We start from the raw sequence: 16,042 nt of genomic DNA, 5'->3' as shown, positions 1-16,042 counted from the left end.
ACGCAGACATCACAACTTATTCACATCACTGAAGATGTGTTACAAAGTTCTGCACTTTGTTTCTTCTGCCTTAGTGAGCACTGCATTGTTTTCCTTCTCTTGCAGAGTTCCATGCTGGCTTTTATTACATAACTCTTATCAGCTGGATAGCTGTACCAAATCACTTGAATTTTCCCTGTTGGCCCTTTTGAGAACACTCTCTCCCATCTCCAGGCTACTTCAGATATCTTTCTCTACTCTGCTCTTGAGATTATCTGCATTTTCTAAACCAGCTGAGATTAGCCTCCAATCCACGAGAAGTTAAGCAGCTTAGAAAATTTTGTATGAAACATAGAACACTTTCAAGATCTCATGCTTGTTTGATATTGTGCAGTTACATAGACTAACTACTGAAAATTATGTACATCTTCCACAAATGATAAGCAGTATCACATACATCTTTAATAAAGTCTCAGGTTGTATGTACAATAATTTCACAAAATATGTAGTAGAATCATACTTGCATATATTTTCCTTAATCTCTTTCATTTCTTCTTCTCTTTTGTGTGCTGAATACAGGATGACCAAGAAATACGTATTTTTGCACGTATTTTGTCAGCATGTAAGAACAGGCTGTAATCTTCCCCTTAGGGTATATTCATTTGCAAATACAGCCCAGCAGAAACAAAAACATTTTTCCTTGCAAATCAGGAACAGACTGACTCTAACCAATACCCACTCTTAATAAATCCTAGTGATATACCCAAGCCCTGCCATCAGAGCTCTTCATCCATTCCACACAGGATTTTGGGCTGTATCTGAGCACTCAACCAGTCTCAGTACCTGTTCATGGCCATATCTTATGGGCACTAACCAATACTTCAAAGAGGATCTCAGGAATACACCCACGCTGTGCAAGAGATCAACCACCTGCCTGTCACTGTCACATCCCAGGCTTCAGTAGTGTGCAGATGACAGAGATGACAGACAGTCACATTTTTATTGCCAAATCTGGTCAAACAGACTTTTCTTTATTGCTGTAGTCAGGCTACTCTAACTACTGTATCACACGAAGCTATGACTTCTTCTTGACCCCAATTAGAACATTCATTATTCATCAAAGTACAGTTTTCATTTACTTCCCTTGGGAACAGCAGAGTATCACTGTGAGGATCTTTCAGTACAACTTCACCCCCTTAATACACTCAGGATTTGCTGACAAGTAACAGCTACTTATTCCCCCGAGTCAAGCTCATATTAATAGGACTGCACAGTGAATCATGAGATGGTATTAAACCCTGCCTCCTGCCTGTATAAATACATCATTCAAGCACCCTACCATGCCAAGTGCTATGGTTTGATTGCAGAAACCAGCAGAGGGTAGATATCCTAAGTGAGCAGGGTGCCTTGGAGAAACAACCAATTCAAACCCCAAAATAATAAAGACCCTATAGGTCTTTAAAGGGATCAGAGGGAATTTCTGTTCACTGCTGACAAGTTTCATATTTTCAAGAGATAAAATACCAAGACTTGAAGGCATTAGATGTAATGTAAGCCATAACTCAGCTCTACTCAAGACACTGGCAATAGTTTAAGTACTAAAGTTTAGCCAAGAGCTACAAGCGAGGAGCATCTAAGGCAGGGAGGATTTGGCTGAAAGCATTAGTAAACTCAGCTGATAGGAAGTTTGCCTCCAAATCTGAATGGCAGAAAGTTAAGAAAGCTTTTTCAACTTCATTGCTGCTTAATGTGTGAAGTCAATTCAGCCTCACAGATATTTGCTAATGCACATGTTTGGAGACACACCTATCCCACTCCTAAACCCAGTGTGGGGTCTTACACTTGGCCTATCCAGGCCAAGCTAAAACCTGGCTTTCCCTGAGAAGGGTCACGTCTTTTCTGCCCCAGTCTGAGGGTCTGTGACTGAAGCCAGATCAACATCAGTGGGATTGCTCTGGTACTCTGCAGGCACCACCCAGAGCTGGTACACAGCACAATTAATTTGGAAAAACAAAATTCCCTGGATTAAGCCTCAAGAAATCTTCCTGGTAACACAGTGAATAGCTCTCACCTGAAAGAATCACATCATGTGTTTACTTTTCTCCCTTCCCTTAAGACCTATTAAAAATATTCTACTTATTCATTACACATTCCAGCCCTATGTATTCTTCAGCAATCACAGTGGGCACTGAATTCATGGGAATACTTGATTTCTAATGATGTCTCTCACAACTTTCTCAGGACCATGTAAAGCTAGGGGGATCATGCTACTGCTCAGAATAACAGAAGAGGAGAGAAAGCACCTAAGATCAGAAAACCAGAAGACTGCTGTAGGAGTGCCAGATGGTAAAAACCTTTCCTGCCATCCACTTTATTTTTTGTCAATTCCATTTGATATTAGAAGCAAATAGAGAAAGAATGGCCTTTTTAATCTCACCTTCATTTAGGTTTTAATCAACCTGTGCCAGTGCCCTTGGAAGGGACCAGCAAAGGACTGGGATAAATTTGTGCAGAGAAGGACAACATAAGAGGATTATCTATTTTTACTGAAATCATTGCTTTAGTGAATACTCAAGATATTAGGTGGACATTAGTAAGATTTTTATTGCTGCAGGAATTAAAAGAATAAGTAGTCTCCTTCTAAGACCTCAGAAGTTGTCAATTCTCCTGCAGTTCAAGATCAGGGGCTCAGACACCAAAGACTGAACTCAAACTTTCTGACTGAAAGCATCTTACCTCCTCTCAAAAGTTTTTCAATAGTGATTTGTTCCTAACCAGAAGAAATGAAACATCTGACACTATTTAGCAAAGAGCTAAATCAACAAAATACATGTGACTCAACAGCAGGAACAAAAATGAAGAAATGTAATATTCCTCTGCAAGTTTGAATTTGAGGTGCTCAACAAACATGAACTGTTCAAGAGGTTCATAAGACAGACCTGACTTGCACATCTGGATTAGAAATGCTATTATTGGAACATCTCTCTTGAATTGCACTGACAGAAAGGCACTGAATAGCTGCTTCTACAGAACTGTCAGATTTCAGGATAATTAATGAGGCAACTGGGAGTAATGGATTCTTACAGAAATACTTTTCAAAGGTTTTTATAATTACCTCTTTTTTTTCTTATTGATAGGTCTTCACAGCCTCCCTTCTTGGATGCTGGTGTGATCTGGTACTACTGCCTAACAATATTTGTGTTTTTCCACAGATCTATTTGGTTGTTTGTGGTCAAAGAGCTAAATTTCCTGATTTATCCTCAACCCTTCAGCCCTAATTAGCCCTTTAGGATCGCATGAAGAAAATACTGAAATATTTTGTGCTCCACAGCCCTAACTCCTTGTGAAGCTCTGACAGTAACCAGTGTCCATCACTCTCACAGATCAGATACTGCCTGCTGTAACTCAGCTTCCTTAAGCAAGCTCAAAATAGCTTTCCCTTGGAGTTTTTATAAAGCAGTTGCAAAATTTATTTTCTTCTGGAAATGGGTACATAGGACTTGTACAGTTTTAATGTGAATAAACATTTAAAACTATTCTTGAGCAAAATATCCAAGAATACGCTGACAGAAACTGCACATTCACTGTGCGATGCATTAATTTCACAGCAAAGCCATGGCTAACACTCTCAGCAGAAGTCAATAAACTGATCTACTCCAGCAGAAATTCTGATCCTGCTTTTCTCACCCAGGAAAATTCATGTCTGCATCACATGCCAGAAAAAGGACCTGGGAATGCTCCATTCCCATGCAGGCTTCTGGAGACACCTGCCTGGGTTGTTTGGCTACACGCAAACACAAATCTTTGTTTATAATGAGCACTTCCCAAGAGACACACCCCACCTGTGTGTAATAGATATTACAGAAAATAAAAATTAAAATAAACCCTCGTCCCGTCCCCAGTTTCTGTTTCAAGGGGTTTCTGGAAACACCTTGAAAACAAAGTTCTCTACAAAAATACTCTACAAACAGCAGTACCCTGACATTCCTTCACTTCTTAGTAAACTGTAATTAGAAACCCTGTTTGAGTTTCCATTTGTCAAAACTGCAAGAGTAATTCGCCACATCCCTTGAGGAACATCTACTGACACCTGAAGGGACAGATATGAAACTCCTGTTTAGATTCCAGGTAGGTGAGAGAGAGATTAAGTATTTCTAGCAAGCCCTTGCATTAAAAAAAAAAAAAAAAAGTGAAGAATCTACATTCCTGAATAAGGACACCTTCCATTAAAGGAGGTTTGCCAGAGCTCCATCAGCCTGACCTTGAAATCTTGCAGGGATGGGGCATCCACAGCATCTCTGGCCAACATGCCAGTGTCTCACAACCCTCACAGTATAAAGTTTCTTCCTGTAACCTGCTCTCAGGTTAAATTCATCCCCTTGTCCTGTTACTCCATGCTCTCACAGAAAATCTCTGTCCATCTGTCTTGTAGGCTCTCTTCAGGCACTGGAAGGCCACAGTTAGGGCACCCCAAAGCCTTTTCTTTTCTCCTGGCTGAACAATGCCAGTTCTCTCAGCCTTTCCTCACAGGAGAGGTGCTTCATCCCTCTGATCATCTCAGTGCCACCCCTGGATTGGCTCCAACAGGTCACAGAATGGGTCAGGCTGGAAGGGACCACAGTGGGTCATCTGGTGCCACCTCCCTGTTCCAGCAGGGCCACCCCAGAGCACAGGGCACAGGAGTGTGTCCAAATGGTTCTGGAATATCCCCAGTGAGGGAGACTCCTCACCCTCTGAGGGCAATGTGATCCAGAGCTGGATGCAGAACTCCAGGTGGGGTCTCACCAGAGCAGAGTCCACGCACAAAGGATTTTGAACCACCTTGTTTCAATGGAAAACCTGCATTCCTAAGTCAGGCTCATTGGATTAACAACATTTCCAAAGCCTCAGAAGTCCTGCTGTCAGAAGCAACCCCAGCAAACTGCAGCTCTAGAACTGTGGGCAGTAGCAGCTCAGGAGCCGTGAAAATATTACAGACTCATGTTCTCAAACATTTTTAATAGGTGACTTTCTGCAATGATAAAAGCTAAAGAAAGTCTAATTTTAGGATCTGTTCATCATTTGTGTCTGGAACATTTTCTTCTACATTTTATTTTGAGGCAAAAACAAATCACATGCTGGGTAGTTGCAATCTTTCAGTGATTTGCCTTAATGCATCCAGATACAGTATCGTGGATACCAGTGTTACATAAAGAAACTTCAAACAGTTGACAGGTACATTAAATCAAAACAAAATCAAAAGCAGATTAGCACACAAGCACTTTTCCATCAGGGAATCCATTTGTATTCCATTGCACAAGAGTCAAGTTCTACAGGGACATCTCCCTGCCCGTGCAGTACAACTTCCCTTGCCCAGGGAGCACTGAGGGATGCTCTGCCCTGAGTCAGATCTAAGAGAGTCAAAGCAGTTTGAACCTTGCCTTCCCCAGCTGATGCCTTGGTAACAGCATAAACCTATACTCAAAAATAGTTCAAGATACCTAATGATGCCTCCGTAGTAATAGTTTGTCAGTAGCTGTTTCAGTAATAAATGAAAGTTAATGCACATTTCTAATTTCTGTATTAGCATTCACAACTCAGACATTATTTCAATATAAAACATATGGTGAAATCAAATTAGTAGTGAGAAAATCAACTCAAGCCATAGAGGAACTAGAAATTCACCATTAAATAAAAACTGCCAGGGATCATCACTTTTTTGAAATGGAACAGCACATATTCAACCAAAATAAAAGATTAGTGTGCAAATACTAGGGGACTAATTACATAATGTACCTTTACAAAATTACATAATATGGGTGCAGCTTATTTCCCTGTTTGCTGTTTGAAAAATAGATTGTTTAATAACCCATCAAAGCTATCTGTAAACCACAGCAACAATAGAGCAGATGTTGACTGTTGTCTTGTGCCTCACAGACATAATTAAATACAATGAAACACTCACGCACCCAAATAATGGAGGACAAACAAATACAGCAATGCTGCTCTATAAACATAATAAACCTCATTTACTGGGCACCTGCCTTATATTAATCTGTGATATTTAAACCAGGGAGGAAAACAGGGAAGAAGGTATTGATTTGCCTGCAGACCACAAAAACTACAAAGAATTCCTGGCATTGTAAAGGAGCTGTAACTTCTGCAGTACTGATCCCCACACTGCTGACTTCCACAAAGCTCAGAGGGAATCACCTTTTCTACTGTGACCAAGCCAGGACAGGACAGCTGTGTTTGCTGTACAAAAAGGTACCTGAATTTATGACTCTGAACAACCCAAACAGGCTAAAACACATTGTGCCTGCTGTGTAATAGCGTCTTCAGATGCTTGTGGAAAACCAGGCTCCCTTTGATTGCAAAACACATTCCCTGCAATATTTCCTGTCCCCTCTCCCATCTTGCTTTTAAAGAGGCAATGGAAATCAAAGATTAGGCTCCATAACTATCCAACCAAGTGGTTTTCTGCTAGGACAATGTCCCATAACATTATTCAATACTCTAGTTCACATCAAAATTTCAGAGATTTTTCAAAAACATCCTTCTTTATCGTCATTTCTCTAATCAAATGTAGATACATATTTTCTTTCATAATATCCATATTGTTCCACTATTTGAATAGGAACATTATGTAAATCAATACAAAATTAAGTACCTAAGCCTGCAGTTGCTATTAAGAAACAAATGTTCCAGGCAAAAAAGCAACTTCAAAAATTATCACTCGCATGTATCGTAGAGGAACACTGAAGCTTATTTTTGTTAATAAAAACAAAAATTATTTTTAAATTAGAATATTAAATAATGCTATTATTTATTTTTATTTTTGGTACAGAATATAAAACTGTTTTCCTTAGTGCAAATGTATTTTGCCTTTATATTTCATTTAGTTATTTCTAAGAAACAAGACAGAATATAATGTGATCTGCATCTCTTTATAGTAATAAAACCATGCCAGTCTCCTTCCATAGACAACACTATAAAGCATAAATCCAAATGGAAAACAAATGGAAGTATAATGCCACGGTGAAGCAAACCAATCAACCCTAAAACAGCTGAGATAGATCTCATCCAGTAGTTCATTCATTCTTTATAGAAAAGAAATGAAAATATTCCTAGGTGTATCAGATTAAAAAAAAAAAAGGCAAAAAAAAAAAAAAAAACCAAAAAGCAACCACCCTCAGCAGCTCTGAAAGGTTGTAAAGCACTAAATTCGTTTGATTTATGAGGCAGTGTCCACTGCACTGAGCAAAACAACTCAGCATGCCAGGACCCTTTTCCCTGAAATTCCTTTATTAACACAGCCCGGCTCTGCGAGTGAACAAAAGCAGTGGTGCGGGGTGTATAAATCATTAATACTCTGCCGAGCAATGGCTGAATTTCCTGTGTGAGCTGGGAAGCCTTCCTGCACAACAGGGATTTTGGGCTTGGAATTGGCTGCTATGAAATGTACTTCATCATCCGCCGTGTTTGACGCTTCCCAATAGCTTTGTACTTTTCCTCTCCTTTTTCTCCCCCAAGCCCAGCAACTGCAATAGAAATTTATTGGATTTTATGTCTGCAAATAAAAGGAAGAGAAAAGCAGGAAAGGAGCAAGCAAACCCATTTAGAAGCAGAATCCACTTCCCTTCATTTAAAGGCAGGTAGTGTGCAAATAAAATCCAGTACTGACAAATTAATTTGGCATTTTAATAATTTTTAGTTTACCACTCTAAACTGAAAAAAAAAAATGAAAAAGAAAAATTCCTATCAAAGAAGGTTTACCCCTAAAAAGGAAAAAAAAAATCAACTATCATAAAAAATGGGACTCCCCTCCAATAATCTTGTATTGGAGCATTTATTTATTTTAAGAGGAGGCAGGAAGAAGGGCAGAAGTACTCCTGAACTCTGCTGTTTCTGTGTTTTTACTTCTGGTGTATCAAAAAGCTTTCCAAAGAGCAACAGGCAATTTCACGTGCACATGCCAAGCCTGGTTCACATTGCAAGTGAACCTGGCAGAGATGGTATCAAAGGGAAAGGAAAAAATAAACCAAGCCCTTTGGAGCTGCAGTTTCTGAATGCTCCTGTATTTTTGCAGCATGACGTGCTGAACTTGGGTAGGGAATATCAAAACTACTTATCCTGCCCCTGAAGTACGTGCAATACAACAACGGCAAAGTTTCATGTTTTCCCAAACTTTGAGACGAAACAGCAAATAATCTTGATGAAGCATTCTGTGCTAAAACATTCCTTTTGGGGCTAGACTTGGGAAAACCAAAGAGCATGACAGACTGAGCAATGCTGAAAAAGCAGTCTCAAGCCATATGCTACCCATCAGGGAAAATGACACACATTACAAAGGTAACGGAGGAGCCAATCCATGCTCCAGCCAGGCCAGAGCACAATTCCAAAGGTGTCCAGCATCAATTCCAAAGGTATCGAGCATCAGCACCCCCAAAAAACACATTAATCCCATCAAAGCCATAAATAAGGCACTTGGAATGCTGCTTTGCAAAAGTGAGCAAGCTGAAGTCAGAAGAGGGAAACATTCCAGTGGGCCATTTTACACTTCTGCAGCCATCCAGCAGACCCGAGGTTACAAGAATAAGCCTGCAATGCATGCAGGAGTCCCTCTGCATTACACAATAATGACATTCTGAACGGAAATAAATGAAGCCCCTGCAGTGCTATTCTGTCAGCTTTTGAAAGTAAATAACTTCACTTCTGACAAGACAGAGACATTTTTTTCCTCCTCCTGCCACAGAGCATTAATTGAGCCATGCAGCCACGTAACATTTCTGAGACAGGACTAATACATGAAAAGGAAGAAAGCTTATGGAGGGGACACCCATGGAATATATGGGCTGCCTAAGTTCTTTTCACCCCCAAATTTTCACACTAGCTCTGTTTTAGCAAAATCTTCTCAGGAAGAACTTTTAACCTTGTTTTTTCCTGCCTTTACAATGTACTTTAACTTATTTCAAATAAATACTTAAATTTCAAAATGCTTCATCAAAGTTTGTGCTTATCAATGTACTTTAACTTATTTCAAAGAAATACTTAAATTTCAAAATGCTTCATCAAAGTTTGTGCTTATCATAAGCTTGTATTTTAAAATTTATTTTTCCTTGTTTGTCAATAAGGCTTCATGCCCATAATCAATATCTGTAATTAACTATTTCATGTATACAAGACATACTGTCCACAACAGGAATAATGATGATTGCTATAAAACAAAATGCTATGAGAAGCAAAACCAAAGAAGTCAACTTCAAAACTACACCATAATTATAATAAATATTACTGCAAATCAGTAAGGAATTGAGGCAAGGCATATTAGAGCTATAAGTATATACACAAACCATAAATATGAGATGAGAGTATAAAACCAATGTACAGTTACCAAAAAACTCATATTCAAGATTTTGTAGTTAGGAAGAGCAATAATTTCTAGTGCATTTTGAAATAAAGGGTTAAAAGGTAAATTTAAAAATGGTCTAAGATGAAAGCACTTGCATTCTTACTCATGAGTACCTGAACATCTTAAGTATTTCAGTTTTGAAGTACCACAGAATTTCTTTCCATATCTGGAGGAAAAAGTAAAAATCAGTGACTCCCTGTGAACAAAAAATAATTCACTGAACACTTCAGTTCTTACTACAGTATCTAATTTTGATTCTGCCTGTGTTCAACACAACGAGAGAGAGCAGGATCAAAACACTGCGAGATCCCTCCACAGCTGGAGCCTGCTCGAGTGCAAAAGACCAAAGGCCCAAGTACAACCAGGCAGGATAGCACAGGCATTAGATATGCTATTTTCTCTAATTAAATTCACTGGGCTGCTGCACTGACGGAGTGGGAGGGGAAGCAAAATGTAAAAGAAGTCAATGGTGCTGCACTAGGCAACTCTGAGGGAAATGAGCAATGCCAGCAAGGAAATGACAGCAGGTTCTCAGGAGAGCTCTTGCACTACACATCACACTTTAAAACTGATAAATCAATCACACATGCACCTTTAAAAGGCAGGAAAGCTTGAAGGATTCTTGGAGGGTGCTGACTTCTCCTTTCCACCAACATTATTCTAACTCTATAAAACAAGGTGATAAATTCCAGTGTCACAATTTTTATCACTTTCATTTATGCCACCTATTAAAAACTTCAAAAATATTCTTAGCAGGATTAATATTAACATAGTCATTGTACTTAGTTACCAACTCACAAATACACATGTTGAACACCAAAAAAAGTCAATCTAGTTTTGAATGGCTACGGTCAAAAAAAAAAATCTAAAACTGAAATATCTACTGACTGCCCTGAGAAAAAAACCCTGCTTACATAATCACCACACATTTTCCATGGCATAAAATACCACATCACTTTTTTTTTTTTTAACCCAGAAAGTATCCATCCATATACATATTTAGCAAATATAATGAATAGGGGTAACTTACAAATAGCTCAAACGGAATATCCAGGCATCCCTTTTTTAAATAAAGTGTTTGAAAATGTTCAAAGAGGTCACTTAGAAGAAAACAGTGGTTCTAAGCCAAAAATATTCACCTGCTCCTGTCACACGGAAGCTCCTTTGCAACTGCTCTTGACTTGGAGTCCAAAGCAGCAGGTAACCTTCTTAACAGATTCTTCTGGTTTGTTGAGGGGGTTTTGTGTTTGGAGTTGGTTTTCTCTTTTTGGCTGGGGCTTTTTTCCCCCCTCCTTCTAGTATTTAAAGAGGAGAGTACTTCACTAAAGCACCTCCTCTCCTTTTGTAAGAGACTGACCTTGTTTGACAAGGCTGGAGCTAAATGCCCCAAACTAGCTCTTACTCAGAATGAGAGCTGCTACAGCACTTGATCTCTAAGCCACTTCTCATTAGCCTCTAGAAAACAACAGAGCAGCTCTTGGGGGACAAAAGATATGTAAACGTGGAAACTGGGCTTCAGTCACAGGTGGAGTCACAAATACCAGCTCTCGAGTTTGTTGGTGAATACCAAACGATCTTGTTTACCCTGACCAGATTAAACAGCAAGACATCATTCCTGAAATCCGCATTAGCAGCACTCCTGGATGCACCAGCTGCACTCCCACCTTTTGAGGTCTGTTTCATTCATACACTAAAATTCCCTCGGAGTGCCACAGTGCCCCCTTAGGTACAAATGCATCCACAGGATATGGTCTGTAGCATGGCAGCTCCTTTTTTTGTTTTAACAGAGTGCTATAATTCGTCTGACATAGCACAGCCCTTTACCCTACACATATGAATAAACAAGAAGTGTGTTTCTCTTGGGGCAGCGAAGCTGGTTAAATGAATCAGAAACCCCTGAAAATATTGCCTACCCTCAGTCCATCAGCTACTGGACAATTATTCAAGGCCCAGCTGTAAGAAAAACAGATGGTGAGTGAGCATTAGTACAGTGGACTTCTTTGCACTCATGCAGTCATAAGCAGAGGTTGTACGTTCTCACATGAAAATTGCCATGAAAAAGCAGAGAGAGGAACAAAATCGTGCAGAGACTCCCTCCAATTTATAAGATAACAGATGCTTAAAATTTTCAAGAACTAAAGTCAGATTAACTGATTTTACAGGAGAGCCACAGAGTGAGTACTGTAAATGGACCAGGCAAAGAAAGGCAGTGTTCTCATGATTGGTTTAAGCAGTGTCACCATAAAACATCAGTTATTGAATTCAACTGACATACCTGAACTTTTGAAGAGTCACTGAAGTATTAAATGCAAAAACTAGATACTCAGAACTGTAACTGCAATGGTGGCATTCAGCAATTGATGTGCTATTAAAAAAAGTTAAACTGTATCCGGGAACTGTTTGAATTGTTCATCCATTCAATTTTTTACACAATTTTAGCACAAAGATAATCTGTTCTAATCCTTATTCCATTATTGACACTATTGACTACATCAATTGAAATTGCTACCAAATAAATCAACGTTGAATTAAGCCATGAAGAAACAATGTGATAAAAAGTCTTTCAGGCTCCTATAAATCATCAGATCCAGAAGCATGACATAAGTAACTGAGAGGGGAATTCAGCTTTTCTCCATAGCCATAATGCTTAAGGCCCAAATAAAATTACACTAATTTACCATGTAAGCAGTAATGGATTAGCTGAGGTAGAGATGGAGGTTTTGTTGGTTTCTGCTTTGTTTTCATGGTGGATTCTTTTCATCATTGATATGAGAGCTGTACCATGAACTACTTTGTTAAAGACAGAAAAGGTTGATATTGAAGTTTCAGTTCAATTGTTTTCGATCTGTGAATGTCCACTATGAGCAATTGCTCCATTTAAGAGGAATTACCCTTTGTACAAACCACTTCACTATTTAAAACAAAGCACATCTATCATCATTAAACAGGAAAAAAAAAAAATTACCAATTTTAAAATAATGACAGCAGTATTGTACACCGTGACATGGAATATTCCATGATGTTTCAAAACAAGTTTGTTTTGTCACTTTACTGAGAAAACACCAACAGAATAACCAGGAAAACAGACCACAGGAAAACGTCAGTTAACAGAACTAAGCCTCCATTAATATATCCCAAATCTCAATTTACCAGCAGTCAATATTTTGCTGCAAAAATTACTTCAGTTTACCATTTGATGTTAACTTGTGGTCAGAAATTGGGTTTTGCATTGATGTGTCATATTAAGGAGGAGAAGAGAAAAGACATGTGTGCAGCTGTTTCTAGTCCCATTAAATGTTACCAAAAGATAGAGTGCACGACAAATGCAACTTCCCTTCTCCTGTATCTTTAAATATTCACACTAAGGAAAATTCTCACCGAAATGCATCCACACTTTCCCAGCTGACCCCGTCCTTACAGTGACGCAGTGAAAACTTGCAAGGCAGAGCCCCATGTCCTCCCTCTGTTCAGTGCTGCCACTGACACAGTCACTTTGGTGTGATGTTCTTTGAAAAGTCACTCTGGATTCCCATAGTTAGAACCATCTTATTAAGAAAATGTCCACACAATTTCAGACTATTTCAAACAACTAACTCAGAAGCATTCTTCAGTTTCTGTTGGCTTTTTCAAGTGAATGCCTTATAAAGAGTTAATCTATAACGTGATCTAGGCCGCTGTCCTTTATTTTCAACTTTATTTTCTAGAGTTAAACTCAAAATATTTTTAGGTAAATCATCCTCCATGCATAAACTGGTTTTTTAAAAAAATCAGTTCCGCATTTGGCTCTTAAAATATTATACACATGTCTAAAGTCAAAGATATCAGAGCAAATACTCAAGTTTCTAACCCTGGAAAAAGTAGTACAGCACTTCTATAGCACACTGTGGAAGACAGTTTATCCATTTATCCTAAACAAACTGGCCAAGTGATGTCACTTGCACAAATAAATTATGGCCAATTTTAAATGACTACCAAAGCACAGATTTTCCCAAATGATTCATTCAGCTCCACAGAAAAGCAGCATCCTTGTGGCTACGAGGGTAAATAAATATTTAGTGACAAAGTCTGGCTTACCCATCTTGAGAAGAATGTAATGCCTTTCACAGACTTCGAGAAAGACATATCTCCAATTGTAAAACTTACACACGACAGAATACCAATGCAGACACACAAAAATAAGAATAATTATCTTCATAAGTTCTAAATAGGCAGCCAAGTTCAACAACTGAGAGTTCAGTTGTAACACAGATGTCTGAGTTCATTTTAATTGAGGTGCAAATGAGCAGACATATCTCAAGTGCAATTTTTAGAGAGAAAAAAAATACATGATAGCTTCACAGTATCTATTTACTGCTGGTCATAGGTTGCACAGGCAGGGGGATTCACTAGTTATTAACTTGCCACATAAAGCTTTTAGGTTACCTGTATTTAAGATCGATAGACAACTTGATAGAAAAAAACATTTACAGTTTCACTAAAATAGTGACATTTGCACTAAACATACAAACTAAGTCTTTTTGTCGATTTGTTCTTAACTGTCAGATAGGGGAAAAAGATAAAAAAATCAAAGTAGATTGTCACGGTAAAAGTTTATTAATGTTTTTCAAAAAAACCCAACTTCTTATTCTTTACTGTTTAAAACCAGAACCATCTTATATTGGCTTTGCAGGTGATGTCAACTCAGTCCTCTCTGCCTGGATAATTTTGAGATAAAGTAGCATTGTTCCTAAAGAAATACTTAACCAAATGCATAAAATAAAAGAGACCATATGTGAATTAAGTACATGATTATCTGACTCTCTAGGAATTCAGAATAACTAAAATGCCAACCAGCAATCAAAAGAAGCAACAAGCACAGAATTTTGAACCTGCCACAATTTTCATCATAAATTTAGCAGACTCTTCAACCTATTATATAATTGTGGTTAGCACATGCAGGATGATTCTAAACTGACAATAGGATTAAGGAGATGAGAAAGCAAACACTTTAAAAAAATTCTTTCAGTGTGGCAGTTAATCCACTTAAAGAGTTAAAAATTATCCGCTAGATATAGCGCTTTGTAAAGTGCATTAGCAATCACTTCTCATCTTTCTCTCAGATGGAATGGATGCAGTTGAATTCCCTGTTTTAAAGTATTCATTAGAGTTGCACAGTTTCTGAAACCTTAAAGCAGTGCCATGCTATAGATGTGTTTGCATAATGATACTGCAATATCTCACTGAGGAAGGTTATTAGAGCACCCAGCCTCATCTTTATGTTATCCTTTATCAGCTCCTTGTGTGGCCATGTTGACCTCTCACCTGAATTCCCATTTTGCCTTTCAAAAGCCCTATCTTTAACACACAACTTGTTCTTTGACAAACTCAAAACAACAAATCCAGAACAAAACACAGGAGTACATTTTGTATGTAACCACTAAGTGCACAAGTCACACTGGATCATTAAAGCTGATCTATAAACATCATTCCCAAAACAGATCCAGAATACAGAACTACCAAGAACGTACATTTTAGTTATGGCATGCAAATTACAGAAATTTAAACACATCATATTTATCTGATGCAAATTTTAATTGCAGACATATGAATCCCTCCCACATGCACAGATAATCTAGGGCGCATGCAAGAATCTGTTATTATGCACTCCTAAGCTGGAAGTCAGAATGGTTTATACTACACTACAGCAGAAAAAAAACCTACAGAAAGGTTTTATCCTGAAAATACTGGAGCTCTCTTCTTTCAGCAGTAACAGAAAAACAAACGTCCCCAAATAAAAATAAGCTTTAAATCTATTTCATCTATTTTTAGGAACAAAAAGAAATACTGTATAACATCTTTCAGGCATTTGTGAATGCAGAAATAAAGTTAGACTTTCAGGGAAGTCAATATGCACAGAAACTGTTGTAGTGGAAGTTGGAAGAAATGCCCCTATTTGTTACAGTAGGCACAAGAATATTTTTTTCCTTCTGAAGTTTCAAGAGAAGTAATAGGATAGACAGGATTAATCATTTTTGCATGATAACATATTTCTGTCTTGGCTCTACACACTTACTAGATGACTCTGTAATGGTGGATTCAGTTATAAATAGAGTAGGATACAAAGATGATTCCAAATTACTAGTTAAAAAAAATTTTGCTATTATACAGTTATTTCACACTGTAGCAGAGAGGGGGTACCAAATGTTAAATAATTTAGGGAGAGTGGGAGGAAATATAAAAAAAAAATCCTCTAAGCAAAATTGAAATGATTTTTTTTTTAAATAATTGAAAATTGAGTAGAAATTGGTATTGTTTTGCTGATACCCAAACATTTTCTTTAGACCCAGTCCAATATACTTCAGCAATAGAAGTATTCTGCACAGATATATCTTTATAAAGCATCGTTTTGCCTGTGAACTAAAAATCATCTTGGCTTTAATCAGCAGCATGTTTTAACACAGACTTAAAATTCCTGTCTTCAAAGAAGGCTTAAACAAAATTGCCATTGGGCACATTTACATTAGAAGTATAATTTATGCCTGCAAGTGAATAAAGAGCAGTCCTTTATGGCTGAAACTCTGCTACAGCATCCACGAGAAATGCAGGCACAGTACCATGTTAAATATCTATAAACATCACCAACAGAGACACTGCAAAAAATAAAATAAAATAAAACAACACCAAAATACCAAA

At 38.0% G+C, this 16,042-nt stretch overlaps 1 protein-coding gene across 16 annotated transcripts in view; it reads right to left on the bottom strand.

Annotated features, from left to right (window-relative positions):
• The window catches only part of RBFOX1 (RNA binding fox-1 homolog 1), a 1,011,377-nt gene that overhangs the window by 244,704 nt on the left and 750,631 nt on the right, over positions 1-16,042 (bottom strand). The window lies entirely within an intron of this gene.

This window comes from Vidua macroura, chromosome 16 (genome assembly GCF_024509145.1).
Source record: "Vidua macroura isolate BioBank_ID:100142 chromosome 16, ASM2450914v1, whole genome shotgun sequence".
Classification (NCBI taxonomy): Eukaryota; Metazoa; Chordata; class Aves; order Passeriformes; family Viduidae; genus Vidua; species Vidua macroura.
This window is presented reverse-complemented; position numbering and strand designations above follow the sequence as displayed.